Genomic DNA, 21,102 nt, shown 5'->3' on the forward strand with positions numbered 1-21,102 from the left:
TGTGTGACCTCTTATGTTACCAGAACAGTAGAATTTAATTAATGCTGCTGCTGAAATGGAAGGAGTTCTTTGATTATGGCTACAGACATTGAGATGATGGGAGCACATGCTTTTGAAATACCTGTCTGGTGTGGAAACTCATAGCAGGACCCTCATTACACATGAGAACTTTATTGCTTTCAGGACTGCAAGAACTTCCCTGTCATTATATAGAAATCATGAAGACAATCCCATCACATAGTCTTATAAGGGTCTAACATTGCCCAGGTAGCTGGTGTCTGCTTTGTTCCTATTACATTTTTGGGAGGCCCACTAACTGTAATAATAGTTAGAGCTTATTAATCATTGTGGTTGTTAATATATGTCAGAATGTTAACAGGATCCGGGGACAATTTAAGCTTAAGTATGTCAGAGTATAAGCTTTTTCACTTCAAAATGAAACCTCTGTGAATTGAACTAGGCTTTACTCATGCTCATTATCTGCCTAGACACTTTGGTAATGCCCAGGTGCCTGCAGAGCATGTCAAGATATGTACGTATCTTCTACAAACATCTTCAAGAGCTTCTTCTATCTCTTAACCAGAGAAGAAAGAAAAACAGACATACACATGTCCTTTCTGGTAATTTCAACCAAGACATTTTTAACTTCGAAACCCTGAAAATGCTGTGTGTAGTGGCTTGACCCCATTCCTGACCCCGATTTAGTTTGAATTCTACTTGGAACAGGGACAGTGATATTTTTCCTTCTTACGTCACAGATGAGTGGACTGAATGAATGAGTTAGCATTTGTGTGGCTTCAGGAGATCCTGAAGATGACCTTTTGCATTTCAAGTTCAGTGTATTAGTCTCCTTTATAGCATCAAGGTCAGATTAAAGCCTTGAGATCAGTGATTTTCACACTTGAGCATGCATCTGAATTACTTAGAGGGCTTAAAATATAGGTTTGGTATGTGTCCAAGAATTTGTATTTCTGACAACTTCCTACATGATGCTCTGGGTCCAGACTGCACTTTAAGAACTATGGCTTTATAATCTTTAAGGCTTGAAAGGATTATCGTGCACACTCACCCCAATTTATAATTCAAACAGAACAATACTAAAGTGTAAAATAAAAATTTTATTTCCAAAAATTATAGAGAACTTAAAAGCTATAAGCTAAAATGAAATGTTTTCTTCCTAGATTTTTTTCCTCTTTCTTTCTGTGATCCTGTCCTGTGTGATGGGCTATCTGGCACTGTGTATAAGAGTTACTGAGCTTCCTTAGAAGTGGTATTGTATTTCTGCCTGATCCTCAGCATCCACATCAGGCATTTAGAGAGCTCATGAAGGTTCAAGGCATTGCATAAAGAGTTGGATATTGAGACTCATTTAGAATATGGTCCTTGTCATGAGGTGGGCTCCTGGACAGATCAGTGCAAAGTTTTGTGAAAGTACCAGGGAATACCTACTAGGTGCTTTTTTCATACATGGAAAACAAATTGTCTTACATGAAGGCCCCTCATTTACAAAACCCCAAATTCCCACCAAAATTTCCCATGGGATACAAGAAGCAAGACCAGACATGAACAGGATATTAAGTGATTCTAGGCAGAATTAGGAGAAAGAAAGAGGGAAGAAATGAAAAGGGAACAGAAAAAAAGTCCAGAATGAGGGCATGGGGAATAGCCAATAATATAGCCAATAGCTATTTTACTGAGGGCAGATACTTTGAAACATGACATTTCCGTAGTTGAAATTTCTATCCTTGATTTCTTTTCCTCTTCCTCCTTCCCTACAAATGTTTATAAAGTTTGCATTATAAGCCAGATGTCACAGATAGAGTGGCGAAGAAAACAAGTCCCTGTCTTAATGATTTCCCAGTATAGTCAGGGAGGCAGATAATTACAGAATACTGTGATGAGTACACCATACACTGTGAATAAGGCAAATGTGTGTTGGGTGTGTACTGGAGTATAACCCCAGTGCAATGTACAATATCCCTGCTACAAAGTATGTTAACTTCAATGAAACCATAATGCATGTGTATTAAGTGAATTAATGATTGGTGAGTTTCTCTTTTAGCTATGTAAACTTGATTACTGGAACTTCTTTCTAGTTAACACCAATATACATAATGTTCTTTGCTATGAGTATGCTAATAAGAGTAATTAATAATATTGTTAAAGGGATTTATTTATATTACAAAGTCTTTTCCTTGCCACCTCCCCTTGCTACACATGGATCAAATGGAGCTGTCTGGCAAGGTAGCAGACATGTAGCAGGTTCTCCATAAGTTGTCACTAATCCTGAATCTGTTGCGTTCTTTGGAGTTTTAAAGAAGTTCTAGAAATTTACATTTTTCATAAGACATAAATCTCTATAAGACATAAACAGAAGGGATAATGGAAAACAGATATTGTGTATCCACATCAAAATGATCCAAGGGGCTTATAATCCAGAATATCCCTTCTCTCTTTCAATGAAAGTGGTCGCAATGTGTCAGTAACCAAAGTAAAACAGTATGTTGAAATCTCTGTGAGACTAGCATGAGAAATTTTTTTCTGTCAAGGTGAAAAACACAATAGTGCAAGATTAACTGACTTTAAGTCATCACCACACTTAATGGCTTAAGAGTTTGAAGAGCTTAAGCAAGGGAAGTTTCTAAGGGATTCAGAAGCCCTGATGATTTCTCTGGTCTATATCAGTGTTATTGTTTAGCAGAGATTAAGGAATTATTACCAAAGTTCTATGGAAGAATTGAGGGGTAACAATTTTCAAACAGCAAAACTGATCAGACCTATTAACACATTAAAAGAATCTTAATGGGAAGTGAGGTTTTGGAGCATCTGTGAAATTCTAATTACTTCTGAAACAACATCCAGTTTGGATATACAAAGCCTTTTTATAAATATAGTTTACCAAGGACATGTATAATTCTGCTGATAACTTTTCTCAGCTAGAAGTGCAGCTAATTTGGCTGGGCACAGTGGCTCACATCTGTAATCCCAGCACTTTGGGAGGCCAAGGTGGGTGGATCACCTGAGGTCAGGAGTTCAAGACCAGCCAGGCCAACATGGTGAAACCCCATCTCTACTAAAAATACAAAAATTAGCCAGGCATTATGGTGGGTGCCTGTAATCCCAGCTTCTCAGAAGGCTGAGGCAGCAGAATCGCTTTAACCCAAGAGGTGGAGGTTGCAGCAAGCCAAGATCACGCCACTGCACTCCAGACTGGGTGACAAGAGCAAGACTCCATCTAAGAAAGAAAGAAAGAGAGAGAGAGAGAGAGAGACAGAAAGAAAGAAAGAAAGAAAGAAAGAAAGAAAGAAAGAAAGAAAGAGAGAGAGAGAAAGAACAGCTAATTTCCCAAACATTTAAGAATGTTAAAGTTTGTAGATTACCTTGGCTCATAATGTAGTTACTAAGATATGGAGACAGAATTTTCATTTCTAAGAAGTTCAAAGAAAATGAAGTTAGAGGTCATCTTCTGTCTTTCTTACTGAGCAATGATGATCCTAAACAGTTACTGTAGTAACATGTGGTCTGTTATCTGAGTAGTAATAACACATACCCAGTTCTACATTTCAAGTCACTGCTTTCAAAGCACTCTCCTTGTTTGTTAAAGGTGACCTTTTCAGATCGTACTTTAAAAAAATAAAACAGTGGTATCCTAACCCACAGGATGAGATTCAAACTCCTAACCTGGCACACAAGATTTTTTTCTGGCCTTGGCCCTATACATCTAGGTTCATCAATCCCTTCCTCACACCTTACATTCCAGTAGCACCAAACTTCTTGATATTTCCGTGAATATACTCAGTTGTTTCACACTTCTGAGCTTTCACACTGCTTGATCCTTTCTAGAGAATGCTTCCCCTCCCGACTGCTTGGCAGCTCTACTTCTATCTTTCTATTCATTCATTAAGTGATTATTGAAAAAAAAGTTGTATGCCATACTATGTGTTCGCCTCTGAGAATATTACAGTGAACACAACCTTGCCCTGCCCTCACAAATACCAGAATTACAAACCTTCTACTTCTCTGTAAAGCTTTCCTTGGGTTGCCAACTGATTAGACCATGTCCAAATAAGGCAAATGCCCAGCTGTAACCAATAAAGCTGGTTCTATACCTCACTTCCATTTTCTATCGATAAATGCTGCTTGCCTGCAGAATAGAGTTCTCCAAACCTCTTGTGGTTCTGAGGGCTGTCCAATTCATAAATCATCCTTTGCTTAAATAAACAGTTAAATTTGTCTCCAAAGGCTGGGGAGGAGAGAAGAGAGGAAGATAGGAAGAGATTGGTCAATGAGTATAAAGTTAAAATTAGATAGGAGGAGTAAATTTCGGTATTCTATTGCACAGTTGGGTGACTGTGGTTAGCAATATCATATTGTACATTTCAAAATGGCTAGAAGAGAAGATTTTGGATGTTCTTACCACGATGAAATGATGAATGTATAAGGTGATGGATATGCTAAATACACTGATTTGATTTTTATACAATGTATACATTTATCTAAACACCACATTGTATCCCATAATTACATAATAATTATGTGTCAATGAAAACAAAATTTAAAACATTTTTAAGAGATTTAAGAAATTAATTTGTTCAAAGTTAATCTTTTAACCCTAAGTTCTAAAAACTTACTGTAACATAGGTCTTCTACAAAGACTATGCACCAATATAGTGATTTCAAAACTGGTTTTAAGGTAAATGCAGAAATATTTTTTATGTATTTGTTTCTTATCCTGACCTACCATAAAAGCTCAATGCCTATATTGGTCCTCTATGGATGCATAACAAATTACTCAAAAACATATGGGCTGAAAACAATGATAATCATTTATTACCTCTCATAGTTCCTGTAGGTCATGAATTTAGGAGGGCGTAACTGGCTGGTTCTGGCTCAGGGTCTCTCATGAGTTTGCAGTTAGCTATCACCCAGGGCCACAGTCATCTGAAGGCTTCACTGGGGCTGGAGATTGCATTTCCCAGATGACTCACACAGCTGGCCTCAGATCCCTTCCAAATTGGCCTTTCCACAGAGAATCTTGAGTGTCCTCAAGGCTAATAATGTTAGATACTGGGCTCAGTTTTTAGACTGACCAATATTGCTGCCTTGGGAACCTGGATGTGGCTGATGTTCCTACCCCAAACCTGCCTGGATGGACTTCATGTGGTCTCTGCTTCTGAGTCAATTTTTTTTTTTTAAGACAGGGTCTCACTCTATTGCCTGTGCTGGAGTACAATGGCACAATCATGGCTCACTGCAGCCTTGACCTCCTGGGCTCAGGGTAATCCTCCCGCTTCAGCCTCCCATGCAGCAGGGACTACAGGCATGTGCCACTATGCCTGGCTAATTTTTTTTTTTTGTATTTTTTGTAGAGATGGGGTTTTGCCATGTTGCTCAGGCTGGTCTTGAACCCCTGGGCTCAAGTGGTTCACCTGACTCAGCCTCCCAAAGTGCTGGGATTACAGATGTGAACTACCATGTCCAGCTAAATTCATCTTACTGGCAGAGGCTGGTCATATTTCTACACCCTAATTACATGGGAGACTGGTAAGTTAGTCTTTGGCATTCATGGCTTTAATGGGAGCCGGGCTCTGTCTCACAAAGTAGAAGATTCCCCTTACAAGGGAAATGAGAATGTAAGGCCAAAAATAACAAATATTTACTATATTAATGAGCTCCACTGTTGTAAGGATAGAATTTTAGGAATAACTAGAGATGTGAAAGGAGAGATGGCCCTTGCGGTGTCTTGTGGAAACATCTCCTCTTTTGGCTTTCATAGAAGCTAACGAGTAGATGATACCAGGTAATCATTTTTCAATTTATCTTCTGTTCTGCTGACAATAGAGCTCCATGCTTCCCCCGCAATTGTCAGGATTCACATTCTAATGAAAAGTGAGAACGCATCCTGGTGGTAATGTAAACTAGTACAACCACTATGGAAAACAGTATGGAGATTCCTTAAAGAACTAAATGTAGAACTACCATTCAATCCAGCAATCTTACTACTGGGTATCTACCCAAAGGAAAAGAAGTCATTATATGAAAAAAGATACTTACACATGCATGTTTATAGCAGCAATTGCAAAAATATGGAACCAGCATAAATGTTCATCAACCAATGAGTAAAGAAAATGTGGTATATATATATACACCATGGAACACTACTCAGCCATAAAAAAGAACAAAATAATGGCATGCACAGCAACCTGGATAGAGTTAGAGGGGCCATTATTCTAAGTGAAGTAACTCAGGAATGGAAAACCAAACATCATATGTTCTCACTTATAAGTGGGAGCTAAGCTGTGGGGACACAAAGGCAGAATGATATAATGGAATCTGGGGACTCAGGGGGAAGGGTGGGAGGGGGTGAGGAATAAAAGACTACACATGGGGCACAGTACACACTGCTCTAGTGATGGGTGCACCCAAATCTCAGAAATCATCACTAAAGAACTTATCCATATAGCCAAAAACCACCTGTTCCCCAAAAACTATTGAAATAAAATAAAACAAAAATTTTAAAAACTTAAAAAAAGAGAAGGAAGTACTGCTGATACACTTTCCTTAAGTATTTGAATCAGTCTTGAAGCCTATTACAGAAAAGCAGGTTTTGTTTTTAAAGCTAAATTTCTTCATGTTGGCAGATAAGAATAATTAAACTCCCCAAACATTGGCTACTGTCTCCACAGGGAAAGCACAAATGAAAAAGTTAGGGTCTGGCTTCCACAAATCTCATCTTAGCCTGTATCCACATTTAATTACTGAATGTCAATCCAAAAAACAGACACTTCGTCTCTTCCTTTTACTGGTAGCTACTGTTCTTAGAGGTTTTTCCTGGTGTATTCAAAAGGAAACAAGAATTTCCAAACTCCTTAACTCTTGTTGTTTTTAATCATCTATAAAATTCAGGTGAATATTTGAAGTGTGAAATAACCATAATAAAAATATTTTATTTTCTATCTTCTGGTATTTATCATATTTCCTATAAGTAGCAAGTTTGCTTTTCCCAAGTTGATCCACTTTTTCCCAACTATTTAATTTTGGTGTAGGCAGTGGAGTCCTATTGATACACTGAGAAGCTGCTCCATGCAAAGCATTGTGGTGGACATCATGGGGAGGTAGTGTAAATTTGCCTTGGGTCTTTTGTAGCAATAATGCACCTTTATATATAAGTTTAATATACATTTAAGCTTTACTAGAGCCATAGAAGATAGGATTCTTTTTTTGTATCAGTGAGGCAACTGAGTCACAGATTTTTACCTTTCCAAACATCACAGAATCAGGATTCAAACCCAAGTCCTCTAAGCCAGCTCACATACTTGTCCTAATATGCCCCAGCTCCCTTCCTACTGGAAAGCATTTGAGGTTGTTCTCTCCTAGACCGTCTTCTTCCTTTTCCTCCTGTGCTTTTCTACTCCAGCATCCTAATGTGGTTTGGCATTGACACCGCTGATGCCACAGGGTTGACAACAACTTCTTTGGCAGTGGCTTCTGCCCTGTACCAATAAAATCAATTCTCTGAAAGAGCTGGGGATGGACAAGAAGTGGTAGGAATGGTCATGTCATTATTTCTAATATTGCTCTTATCAAATACCCAACTTATTAAAGGAACCAAGACAATAATCTCCGTGCCCTCAACCTTATCCACTTCAACCTTTAGGCTGGGTTTTCTAGGAAGCTGTCTCTGACAGAGTTGAGTAGGCAGGACTTTTATGCAGGAGTGCCCTTGGGATTGACCCTGTGGACAGAAGGAGAAGGATGCAGGATGAGGCAGAGGGAGAAGTTGAGCAGTGGTGAAGGCCTGACAAGCCTTAGCCAAACCCTCAGGGAGCTCCAGTCCCATGGGTGTTGCCAGCAAAGGCCATAATGGTTAGGTTCTCTACCTCTACCATGATCAGTCATTAAAGGTTGCTACTTGGAGGGGCATGATTTGGGGGAAGGCAGCTTTCTGAGGCTGGAGAATTTCCTGAAGGGGCCACAGCTGGAGGCTATCTACTCCCAACAGCTGGGGTAGCAAGTTCTTCCTTCAAGGAGGATCTGCATAGTGCATCTCCATTTCTGGGGTGTTGGGGTGTTGAGGTGTTGAGGTGAGGCAGTGCAGAGACTACCCTGTTTTACAGATTCTTCGACAGTTTTGTTGCCATTCTGATGTCCACTATTGTCACAGGAAAAGCTCAAGGAAAAATCTTCACCAAGTTTGGGTCAGCTAAGCCTCTCAGCAGAGTAGAGCAGCTTTCACAATGCCCTGCTGATTCACAGCCCCTCATAATAAGTCATGGGGCTGTCATCTGGAGAGGTGGAGAAATGAGATGGAAGACATAATGATCACCCCAAATTTCAACCTTTTAGAGGGGAAGTTTTGTCTGATGATCTTATTTTTTTTTAATTATCACATGAAACTCGTTATTTGGTTGTGGCACTTCTATGGGATGTTAGAGCACTCATTTGGGAGTCAGGAAACCACAGTTCTAGTCTGGGCTCTGCCCCTTTCTATGACCTTGTGCAAGTCATAAAACCTCTCTTGGCCTGAGTCTCCACACCTGTAAGATGAAGAAATTTGACTTGAGGTGTTCTAGGGTCACATCCAGCTCAGAATCATGATGAATCTCTATCATTTAGGCCAGAGGTCAGCAAACTATGGGCTGCATTCCAAATCTGTCTCAATGCCTGTTTTTGTAAATAAAATGTTACTGGAACACAGCCATGCTCATTCATTTACCTATTGCCTATAGCTGTTTTCATGCTACTGAAGCAGACTTGAGTTGCAACAGAAATTCTATGGTCTATAAAGTCTAGAATATTTACTACCCGCCCCTTTACAGATAAAGGTTTGCTGACCTTGATCTAGGCAAATCTTCTGTCATGTCGCATTCCAAGGAGTAGGAGGAGAAATATGAGCCATGAGGATATGCTTTTGCAATAATTTGGCAAAGAGTGGTATCAGTCAAGTAACTGCCTAAGTATTCCTTAGGAAATTAAGAGCAAGACGAGGGTTAAAGATTAGGTAAGAAACATTCTAAATGTACAGTGCACCAAGGGCAGTGTCTGTGAGGATTCCTGAGTAAGCAATGTCTCAGGTGCTTAAGTGAGATCTTGTTTGCCAAAATATCCACCTCTGTGGTCCCTGCATCAGCTCTTTATTACCCACGTGGCAGGGTGTTTAGCAGGGAGGGCAAACACAGCTTTTTCTTTTATGATCAAGGTCATTTGTCCAGCAACTGAAATGGGTAAAGGGAAATTTTAGAAGAAATTTTTCAAAGAAATGAGAGAAGAAACTCTCTGCTGGTGAAATGTCAGAATTATCAAGCTGTCACTCCTTCAGGGAAAATAACTTTGCTGGTGAGAGACCATAGAAGTAGGAGGAATCCTGACAATATTACTATTATGAGCTGTGCTTTGCACTCTTAGGAAACACAGCATCCAATTGCCAAATGTGTCTTCGTATCATTTTGTTTTCATCTCATTGTCAAAACATCCCCATGGGATATTGTCAAGTGTCATAATCCTCATCATTCTATATTTCACAGATGAGAAAAGAGACTTCAGGATGATTTTGCCTGACATAATGCTCATAACATTTACTGTTGGTCCCAGCCATTTGCTTCTTAGCATTTGTTTCCTTTGATTGCTCTTTATCTTTGTTAGCATAGGCATTGTCTTCCCAAGTAAATGCTATGCCTGACCTATGTCTTAGATCACAGAATGTTAGAATTGAGGGAAGGCCTTCAGTCTAATGAAACTACTGAAATATAAAATGAGGGAAGTGAGACCCAGGGAGGTGGCCTGAGCTGGTGAGAGAACTAAAAGAATAACTGTGGTCCCCTAACTTGAAGGTTATTGCTTTTTCCATGGACCTCATTATACCTCTTTGCATGCCCCATACATAGTATAGTGTCTTATGTATATGTACTCCATAGTACTACTAGAGATCATCTGTATAGATAGCCTATCTTCTTAATTGACTGCAAGATTTTTATAGGTTAAGAATCACAGCTACTATTTATATTGCTTTTGATTTAACTCCCACCTATTGAGCATATAAAATATATGGCTTAAAAAACTGGAAAAAGATGAGCAAATTAAAGCCTGAGCAAATTAAAGCCAAAGCAAATTGAAGGGAGAAAATTACAAAACAGAGTGGAAATAAGCAAAATAAAGAATGGAAAAACAATAAAGGATGTCAGTGAAACAAAAAAATAGGTTCTTTATAAAGAACAACAAATATTGACCAACAAAATAAAAGAGAAGATTCAAATTAATACATCAGGAATGAAAGAGGGGACATTACTACTAACCTTAAAGAAATAAAAAGGATTGTAAAGGTATACTACGAACAACAGTATACCAACAAATCAGATAAATTAGATGAAATGGACAAATTTCTAGAAAGACAAAAATCACTGAAACTGACTCAGAAGCAATAGAAAGCTGAATACAGGGATGTGCACCTGTAGTCCCAGCTATTGGGAGGCTGAGGTGGGAGAATCACTTGAGCCTAGGAGTTCAAAGTCAGCCTGGGCAACATAGCAAGAGTCTGTCTCTAAACATAAATACACAAATAATTTTTTTAACAAAAAGAAATAGAAAACCTAAATATGCCTATCATATTCTATAGGACATAGGTTTTCTATATACAAAATCATGTTATCTGCAAATTGAGATAATTTTACTTTTTCCTTTCCAGTTTGGATTCCTTTGACTTCTTTTTCTTGCCCAATTTCCCTGGCTATAACCTGTAGTACAGTGTTATATAAAAATGGCAAGAGAAGACATTCTTGTCAGGAGGAAAGATATACTATCCTTTTTTCATGTTACTGGATTTGACTTACTAGTATTTTAATAAAGGCAAAATTAGGGTTTTGTATTATACTTTAAGATCTGGGATACATGTGCAGGAGGTGCAAGTTTGTTACATAGGTATACACATGCCATGGTGGTTTGCTGCACCCATCAGCCCGTCATCTACATTAGGTATTTCTCCTAATGCTATCCCTCTACTTGTCCCCTAACCCCCGACAGGCCCTGGTGTGTGATGTCCCCCTCCCTGAGTCCATGTGTTCTCATTGTTTAACTTTCACTTATGAGTGAGAACATGCAGTGTTTGGTTTTCTGTTCTTGTGTTAGTTTGCTGAGAATGATGGTTTCTAGTTTCATCCATCTCCCTGCAGAGGAAATGAACTCATCCGTTCTTATGGCTCCATAGTATTCCATGGCATATACGTGCCACATTTTTTTAAATTATACTTTAAGTTCTAGGGTACATGTACACAATGTGCAGGTTTGTTACGTATGTATACATGTGCCATGTTGGTGTGTGCACCCATTAACTCGTCACTTACATTAGGTGTATCTCCTAATGCTATCCCTCCCTCCTCCACCCACCCCACGACAGGCCCTGGTGTGTGATGTTCTCCACCCTGTGTCCAAGTGTTCTCATTGTTCAATTCTTACCAATGAGTGAGAACATGTGGTTCTCACTGGTTTTCCCAGCACCATTTATTAAATAGGAAATCCTTTCCCCATTTCTTGTTTTTGTCAGGTTTGTCAAAGATCAGATGGTTGTAGATGTGTGGTATTATTTCTGAGGGCTCTGTTCTGTTCCATTGGTCTATATCTCTGTTTTGGTACAAGTACCATGCTGTTTTGGTTACCGTAGCCTTGTAGTATAGTTTGAAGTCAGGTAGTGTGATGCCTCCAGCTTTGTTCTTTTGGCTTAGGATTGTCTTGGCAATGTGGGCTCTTTTTGTTTGATTTTCTGTCCTTGCAATAGTTGGCCACATTTTCTTAATCCAGCCTAACATTAATGGACATTTGGGTTGGTTCCAAGTCTTTGTTATTGTGAATAGTGCCACAATAAACATACATGTGCATGTGTCTTTATACCAGCATGATTTATAATCCTTTGGGTGTATACCTAGTAATGGGGTCACTGGGTCAAATGGTATTTCTAGTTCTAGATCCTTGAGGAATCGCCACACTGTCTTCCACAATGTTTGAACTAGTTTACAGTCCCACCAACAGTGTAAAAGTCCCTATTTCTCCACATCCTCTCCAGCACCTGTTGTTTCCTGACTTTTTAATGATCGCCATTCTAACTGCTGTGAGATGGTATCTCATTGTGGTTTTGATTTGCATTTCTCTGATGGCCTGTTGATGAGCATTTTTTCATGTGTCTGTTGGCTGCATAAATGTCTTCTTTTGAGAAGTGTCTGTTCATATACTTTGCCCACTTTTTGATGGGGTTGTTTGATTTTTTCTTGTAAATTTGTTTAAGTTCTTTGTAGATTCTAGATATTAGCCCTTTGTCAGATGAGTAGATTGTAAAAATTTTCTCCCATTCTGTAGGTTGCCTGTTCATTCTGATGGTAGTTTCTTTTGCTGTGCAGAAGCTCTTTAGTTTAATTAGATCCCATTTGTCAAATTTGGCTTTGTTGCCATTGCTTTTGGTGTTTTAGTCATGAAGTCCTTGCCCATGCCTATGTCCTGAATGGTATTGCCTAGGTTTTCTTCTAGGATTTTTATGGTTTTAGGTCTAACATTTAAGTCTTTAACCCATCTTGAATTAATTTTTGTATAAGGTATAAGGAAGGGATCCAGTTTCATCTTTCTGCATATGGCTAGCCAGTTTTCCCAGCACCATTTATTAAATAGGGAATCCTTTCCCCATTTCTTGTTGTTGTCAGGTTTGTCAAAGATCAGATGGTTGTAGATGTGTGGTATTATTTCTGAGGGCTCTGTTCTGTTCCATTGATCTATATCTCTGTTTTGGTACCAGTACCATGCTGTTTTGGTTACTGTAGCCTTGTAGTATAGTTTGAAGTCAGGTAGTGTGATACCTCCAGCTTTGTTCTTTTGGCTTAGGATTGTCTTGGCAATGTGGGCTCTTTTTTGGTTCCATATGAACTTTAAAGTAGTTTTTTTCCAATTCTGTGAAGAAAGTCATTGGTAGCTTGATGGGGATGGCATTGAATCTATAAATTACCTTGGGCAGTATGGCCATTTTCACGATATTGATTCTTCCTATCCATGAGCATGGAATGATTTTCCATTTGTTTGTGTCCTCTTTTATTTTGTTGAACAGTGGTTTGTAGTTCTCCTTGAAGAGGTCCTTCACATCCCTTGAAAGTTGGATTCCTAGGTATTTTATTCTCTTTGAAGCAATTGTGAATGGGAGTTCACTCATGATTTGGTTCTCTGTTTGTCTGTTATTGGTGTATAGGAATGCTTGAGATTTTTGCACATTGATTTTGTATCCTGAGACTTTGCTGAAGTTGCTCATCAGCTTAAGTAGTTTTTGGGCTGAGACGAGGGGGTTTTCTAAATATAGACTCATGTGATCTGCAAACAGAGACAATTTGACTTCCTCTCTTCCTATTTGAATACCCTGTATTTCTTTCTCTTGCCTGATTGCCCTGGCCAGTACATCCAATACTATGTTGAATAGGAGTGATGAGAGAGGTCATTCTTGTCTTGTGCCAGTTTTCAAAGGGAATGCTTCCAGCTTTTGCCCATTCAGTATGATACTGGCTGTGGGTTTGTCATAAATAGCTCTTGTTATTTTGAGATATGTTCCATCAATACTTAGTTTATCGAGAGTTTTTAGCATGAAGAGGTGTTGAATTTTGTCAAAGGCCTTTTCTGTGTCTATTGAGATAATCATGTGGTTTTTGTCATTGGTTCTGTTTAAGTGATGGATTACTTTTATTGATTTGCCTAAGTTTAACCAGCCTTGCATCACAGGGATGAAGCTGACTTGATTGTAGTGGATAAGCTTTTTGATGTGCTGCTGGATTCAGTTTGCCAGTATTTTATTGAGGATTTTCGCATCGATGTTTATCAGAGATATTGGCCTGAAATTTTCTTTTTTTTGTTGTGTCTCTACCAGGTTTTGGTATCAGGATGATGCTGGCCTCATAAAAAGTCAGGGAGGAATCCCTCTTTTTCTATTGTTTGGAATACTTTCAGAAGGAATGGTACCAGCTCTTCTTTGTACCTCTGATAGAATTCGGCTGTGAATCCATCTGGTCCTGGACTTTTTTTGGTTGGTAGGCTGTTAATTACTGCCCCAATTTCAGAATGTGTTATTGGTCTATTCAGGGATTTAACTTCTTCCTGATTTAGACTTGGGAGGGTGTATGTGTCCAGGAATTTATCCATTTCTTCTAGATTTTCTAGTTTATTTGCATAGAGGTGTTTAGAATATTCTCTGATGGTAGTTTGTATTTCTGTGGAATCAGTGGTGATATCCCCTTTATCATTTTTTATTGTGTCTATTTGATTCTTCTCTCTTTTCTTCTTTATTAGTCTGGCTAGCCGTATATCTATTTTGTTGTCAGTAAACCACCTCCTGGATTCATTGATTTTTTGAAGGGTTTTTCCTGTCTCTAACTCCTTCAGTTTTGCTCTGATCTTAGTTATTTCTTGCCTTCTGCTAGCTTTTGAATTTGTTTGCTCTTCCTTCTCTAGTTCTTTAATTGTGATGTTAGGGTGTCAATTTGAGATTTTTCCTGCTTTTGCTTGTGGGCATTTCGTGCTATAAATTTCCCTCTAAACACTGCTTTAGCTGTGTCCCAGAGATTCTGGTACGTTGTGTCTTTGTTCTTATCAGTTTCAAAGAACTTATTTATTTCCGCCTATTTCGTTATTTACTCAGTAGTCATTCAGGAGCAGCTTGTTCAGTTTCCATGTAGTTGTGTGGTTTGAGTGAGTTTCTTAATCCTCAGTTCTAATTGATTGCACTGTGGTCTGAGAAACTGTTTGTTATGATTTCCATTCTTTTGAATTTGCTAAAGGAGTGTTTTTACTTCCAATTATGTGGTCAATTTTAGAATAAGTGTGATGTGGTGCTGAGAAGAATGTATATTCTGTTGATTTGGGGTGGAGAGTTCTGTAGATGTCTATTAGGTCTGCCTGGTCCGGATCTGAGTTCAAGTCCTGAATATCCTTGTTAATTTTCTGTCTCATTGATCTGTCTAATAAAGTCTCTCACTATTATTGTGTGGGAGTCTAAGTCTCTTTGTAGGTCTCTGAGGGCTTGCTTTATGAATCTGGGTGCTCCTGTATTGGGTACTTATACATTTAGGATAGTTAGCTGTTCTTGTTGCATTGATCCCTTTACCATTATGCCGTGTCCTTCTTTGTCTCTTTTAATCTTTGTTGGTTTAAAGTCTGTTTTATCAGAGACTAGAATTGCAACACCTGCTTTTTTTTGCTTTCCATTTGCTTGGTAAATATTATTCCATCCCTTTATTTTGAGCCTATGTGTGTCTCTGCATGTGAGATGGGTCTCCTGAATACAGCATACTGATGAGTCTTGACTCTCTATCCAATTTGCTAGTCCATGTCTTTTAATTGGGGCATTTAGCCCATTGACATTTAAGATTAATATTGTTATGTGTGAATTTGATCCTGTCATTATGATGCTAGCTGTTTATTTTGCTCATTAGTTGATGCAGTTTCTTCATAGTTTAAATGGTCTTTACAATTTAGCATGTTTTTGCAGTGGCTGGTACTGGTTGTTCCCTTCCATGTTTAGTGCTTCCTTCAGGAGCTCTTGTAAGGCAGGCCAGGTGGCGATAAAATCGCTCAACATTTGTTTGTCTGTAAAGGATTTTATTTCTCCCTCGCTTATGAAGCTTAGTTTAGCTGGATATGACATTCTGGGTTGAAAATTCTTTTCTTTAAGAATGTTGAATATTGGCCCCCACTCTCTTCTGGCTTGTAGGGTTTCTGCTGAGAGATCCACTGTTAGTCTGATGGGCTTCCCTTTGTGGGTAACCTGACCTTTCTCTCTGGCTGCCCTTAACCTTTTTTCCTTCATTTCAACCTTGGTGAATCTGACGATTATGTGTCTCGGGGTTGCTCTTCTCGAGGAGTATCTTTGTGGTGTTCTCTGTATTTCCTGAATTTGAAAGTTGGCCTGTCTTGCTAGGTTGGGGAAGTTCTCCTGGATAATATCCTGAAATGTGTTTTCCAACTTGGTTCCATACTCCTCATCACTTTCAGGTACACCAATCAAACATAGGTTTGGTTTCTTCACATAGTCCCATATTTCTTGGAGGCTTTATTCATTCCTTTTCATTCTTTTTTCTCTAATCTTGTCTTCATGCTTTATTTCATTAAGTTGATAGTCAATCTCTGATATCCTTTCTTCCACTTGATCAGTTCAGCTATTGATACTTGTGTATGTTTCACAAAGTTCTCGTGCTGTGTTTTTCAACTCCATCAGGTCATTTATGTTCTTCTCTAAACTGGTTATTCTAGTTAGCAATTCGTCTAACCTTTTATCAACGTTCTTAGCTTCCTTGCATTGGGTTAGAACATGCTTTTTTAGCTCAGAGGAGTTTGTTATTACCCACCTTCTGAAGCCTACTTCTGTCAATTTGTCAAGCTCATTCTCCCTCCAATTTTGTTCCCTTGCTGTTGAGGAGTTGTGATCCTTTGGAGGGGAAGAGGCGTTCTGATTTTTGAAATTTTCAGTCTTTTTGTGCTGGTTTTTCCTCATCTTCATGGATTTATCTACCTTTGGTCTTTGATGGTGACCTTCAGATGGGGTTTCTGAGTGGATGTCCTTTTTGTTGATGTTGATGCTATTCCTTTCTGTTTGTTAGTTTTCCTTCTAACAGCCAGGCCCCTCTGCTGCAGGTCTGCTGGAGTTTGCTGGAGGTCCACTCCAGACCCTGTTTGCCTGAGTACCACCAGTGGAGGCTGCAGAACAGCCACAATTGCTGCCTGTTCCTTCCTCTGGAAGCTTCATCCCAGAAGGGCACCCACCAGATGCCAGCCCAAACTCTCCTGTATTTGTCTGTCAACCCCTGCTGGGAGGTGTCTCCCAGTCAGGAGGCATGGGGGTCAGGGACCCACTTAAGGAGGCAGTCTGTCCCTTAGCAGAGCTCGAACACTGTGTTAGGAGATCCACTGCTCTCTTCAGAGCCAGCAGGCAGGGACGTTTAAGTCTGCTGAAGCTGTGCCACAGCCTCCCCTTCCCCCATTGGCTCTGTCCCAGGGAGATTGGGGTTTTATCTTTAATCCCCTGACTGGGGCTGCTGCCTTTTTTTCGGTGATGCCCTGCCCAGAGAGGAGGAATCTAGAGAGACAGTCTGACTACAGAGGCTTTGCCAAGCTGCGGTGGGCTCTGCCCAGTTCAAACTTCCCAGCAGCTTTGTTTACACTGTGAGGGGAAAATCACCTACTCAAGCCTCAGTAATGGCAGATGCCCCTCCCCCCACCAAGCTTGAGCATGCCAGGTTGACTTCAGACTGCTGTGCTGGCAGTGCAAATTTCAAGCTGGTGGATCTTAGCTTTCTGGGCTCTCTGGGGGTGGGATCCGCTGAGCTAGACCACTTGGCTCCCTGGCTTCAGCCCCCTTTCCAGGGGAGTGAACGATTTTGTCTCGCTGGCATTCCAGGTGCCACTGGAGTATGAAAAACAACTCCTGCAGCTAGCTCAGTGTCTGCTCAAATGGCCACCCAGTTTTGTGCTTGAAACCCAGGGCCCTGGTGGCATAGGCACCCGAGGGAATCTCCTGGTCTGTGGGTTGCGAAGACCATGGGAAAAGCATAGTATCTGGGCCAGAGTGCACCATTCCTCATGGTACAGTCCCTCATGGCTTCCCTTGGCTAGGTGACGCCCCACCCTGCTTCAGCTCACCCTCTGTGGGCTGCACCCATTGTCTAACCAGTCCCAATGAGATGAGCTTGGTATCTCAGTTGGAAATGGAGAAATCACCTGCCTTCTGTGTTGATCTCACTGGCAGCTGCCGACTGGAGCTGTTCCTATTCGGCCATCTTGCCCATTCCATCCAAAAGTAGTTTTTGAAAATTAACATGGGGATTAAGGATTCAGCTATTTTTCAGAAAGCAGAGCTTTAAGAAAGCAGAGCTCTAGAACCAGGGCTTCATGGACGTGAGACCAGTGCAGTTACACAGAGCCCTAGGTTCAGGAAGGAGCCCACACAAGGGGTTTCATAAAATTTTATCTTTGAATTTGTGTTTTATGAGTGAAAGCTGATAACACAGTGGAACACAGGCTCAAGGCTTAAAGCCTTGCTCATGTGCTGTCTTGCCTTTAAGACATCTACCTGGGAAGGTTCCTCTGCCACCTAGCCCTTAATCCCCATCCCATAACTACTGCAATCTTCCATTCCCAGTGGGATCCTAGGTAATAGTGAGGAAGGGTTGCCGTGAGGTAAGACTGCCAGGTCCCTATAAGTGTCTACACTCCCCTGCAGAGTATCTGCCCTAGTTCCCGAGGGAGAATGACATTAAATACCCAACAAAAAGCACAATGACAGGTCCACAGACAAATACAGACCCCCCAAAAAAACAGCTTTTCTCTTGTTTCTTGAACAAGGATTTCTGCGTTGTCATTTAGCACTGGGCCCCACAAATTATGTAGCTGGCCTGTCTAGAGCCTTACTACTCAAAGTGTGGTTGCAGGACCAGCAGCATTGGTATCACCTGGGAACGTATGGAAACATAGAATCCCAAGCCCTACCCAAACCTACTAAAGAAGAATCTGCATTTTAACAAGATCCCTGGATGATTTGTATGACATTAAAGTTTGAGAAGCAGTGGTCTAAAACACACTCTGGGATTCAGTCACCTATTGGATGACATCTATGGTTCTAGCCCCAATTATTTTTATTATGATTGTTAAATGAATTGTCCTTTTCTTTGACATAAAGCAACTACTATTCATGTTGGAAGATGGGAGGCAGGGGGAAAGAAAGTTGGCCAATAAGAAACACTGAAAAAGGAATTGCTCTGAGCACCAAGCTTTGCCAACCCTGTTACTCGAAATTATACTTGCCCTGTTTTCTACCCTTGGGCTTAAGGCTTAGCATCTTTCCTAGCAGCACTGAGTGCCTTATTGAGGGGAACTGTAGCCAGCTTAAAATAAACTGCAGCTCTCCTGGAAATTGCTTTCACCTTTATTTGCATAAGTCTTCAAAACTTGCTAGCTCTGGAAAAGATGGGAAAGGAGCACCTTATTTTTATTCTTGGCGGAACTGATTTTTGAGCTTGCATGTGAGTTACTTGGCATGGTATGGTTGGTGTTGTTTTAGTAACTTTTTAGGTTCTAGGAAAGATTATTGTAAAAAGCAACCAACAGGAATATGAAATAAACCCCTATGCCTTCCTCTTGCCCACTCCCCAAGCTTCCTGGGGAAAAGTATCTGTCCTGGCCAGAGCTAGTGGGAAGGTTGGAGCTGACAGAAAGCTGCTGTCCAGTTGCAGTGAGGGCCGAGGCACATTTTCTCTCTAGGTGTGGAAGGGGCAATCTCCAGGAGTGAGAGAAATGGGAGCAATCAGTCACTGGTACTTGTGTCTTTATCATGAAGGCATAACTGGTGAATGTACTATGAGCAACACATTGTTAATTTGTATTATGCCCTTTACAAGGTTTGTCCCTGTTAATCCAGTATTTCCATAACTAGGAATCTAGTCCAAGGAAAGATCAGAGACTTTGGCACAGAATTAAGCTGGAGAATATTCATCTCAATTATGTCTATAGGAGCAAGAAGTTCAAAGTGGGATACATGCCCCAACAGGTAGTGCAAAAGGAGGATGTATGTGAGACACATTAGAATTTGCATTTAACTTTTAAAATTTAAAAAATAGAGCCGGTTGGGGTGGCTCACGCCTGTAATCCCAGCACTTTGGGAGGCCAAGGCAGGCGGATCACCTCAGGTCAGGAGTTCGAGACTAGCCTGACCAACATGGCAAAACCCCGTATCTACTAAAAAGAAAAAAATTAGCTGGGCATGGTGGTGGGAGCCTGTAATCCCGGCTACTTGGGAGGCTGAGGCAGGAGAATTGCTTGAACCCAGGAGGTGGAGGATGCAGTGAGCCGAGATCTCACTATTGCACTCCAGCCTGGGCAACAAGAGCAAAACTCCATCTCAAAAAAATAAAAAGGTCGGGTGTGGTGGCTCACGCCTGTAATTCCAGCAGTTTGGGAGGCCAAGGTGGGCGGATCACCTGAGGTCGGGAGTTTAAGTCCAGCCTGACCAACAGGAGACCAACAGGAGATAACCTGTCTCTACTAAAAATACAAAATTAGTCAGGCATGGTGGCGCACGCCTGTAATCCCAGCTACTCAGGAGACTGAGGCAGAAGAATCACTTGAACCCGGGAGGCAGAGGTTGCGGTGAGCCGAGATCACGCCATTGCATTCCAGCCTGGGCAACAAGAGCGAAACTCCGTCTCAAAAAAAAGAAGAAGAAGAAAAAGTTTTACTAATATGTAAAATGGGGACTCCACCTTGCTTCTTTACTTGGTCCCTAAGTCAAGCAGGCACATGTTATATGAGATATGTTGAGAAAAGAATGGGAATTTCATAACATGAGTCTCTTCTCTCTGACATAGCAACTACATGGATATAATTTATAAATGATCATTGGAGTGGACAGTTTTTTACTGATGGGATGTGAAGCACCTTATAAGGGATCTAAGGAAGTGCACAGGGAGTACTCTGCTCCCAGTTCCAGGGAGGAAAGAGCAGCACAGGGCCAAATTGTAAATTCAGCTCTATGGATTGCCCTGAGCTCTTGCTAATGGGCCAGTTTTAGCTTCTTTTTTTTTTTTTTTTTTTTGAGACAGAGCCTTGTTCTTTCACCCAGGCTGGAGTGCCGTGGTGCGATCTGAGCTCATTGCAACCTCCACCTCCCAAGTTCAAGTGATTCTCCTGTCTCAGCCTCCAGAGTAGCTGGGATTACAGGCAAGTGCCACCACACCCAGCTAATTTTTATATTTTTAGTAGAGACGAGGTTTCACCATGTTGGCCAGGCTGGTCCCAAACTCGTGACCTCAGGTGATCCGCCCACCTCAGCCTTCCAAAGTGCCGGGATTACAGGCATGAGCCACTGCACCCAACCCAGTTTTAGCTTTTTAATGGAAAGTAGTGTTGTTTCAGTTGATGGAATATTTCTTTCCCTCAGTTTCAACATGTTTTATAAGAGCCTTCAGGATGTTTCATTAAAAACTGTAGCTCTCTCAGCAGATTTCATTACACCTCAACTTTCATTACCAACTCTTACCCTCTGAACACAACTTTGGCCTTCTGCTCCATTCTGCTGAAGTTTAAAGCTGCAGATAGGACCTC

The 21,102-nt window shown here is 40.6% G+C and overlaps 1 protein-coding gene across 32 annotated transcripts in view; it reads left to right on the forward strand.

Moving 5' to 3' along the window:
• Nucleotides 1-21,102, forward strand: part of NEK11 (NIMA related kinase 11) — a 323,672-nt gene that overhangs the window by 225,168 nt on the left and 77,402 nt on the right. The window lies entirely within an intron of this gene.

The sequence above is a fragment of the Gorilla gorilla genome, chromosome 2 (assembly GCF_029281585.2).
Source record: "Gorilla gorilla gorilla isolate KB3781 chromosome 2, NHGRI_mGorGor1-v2.1_pri, whole genome shotgun sequence".
In the NCBI taxonomy this organism is placed as follows: domain Eukaryota; kingdom Metazoa; phylum Chordata; class Mammalia; order Primates; family Hominidae; genus Gorilla; species Gorilla gorilla.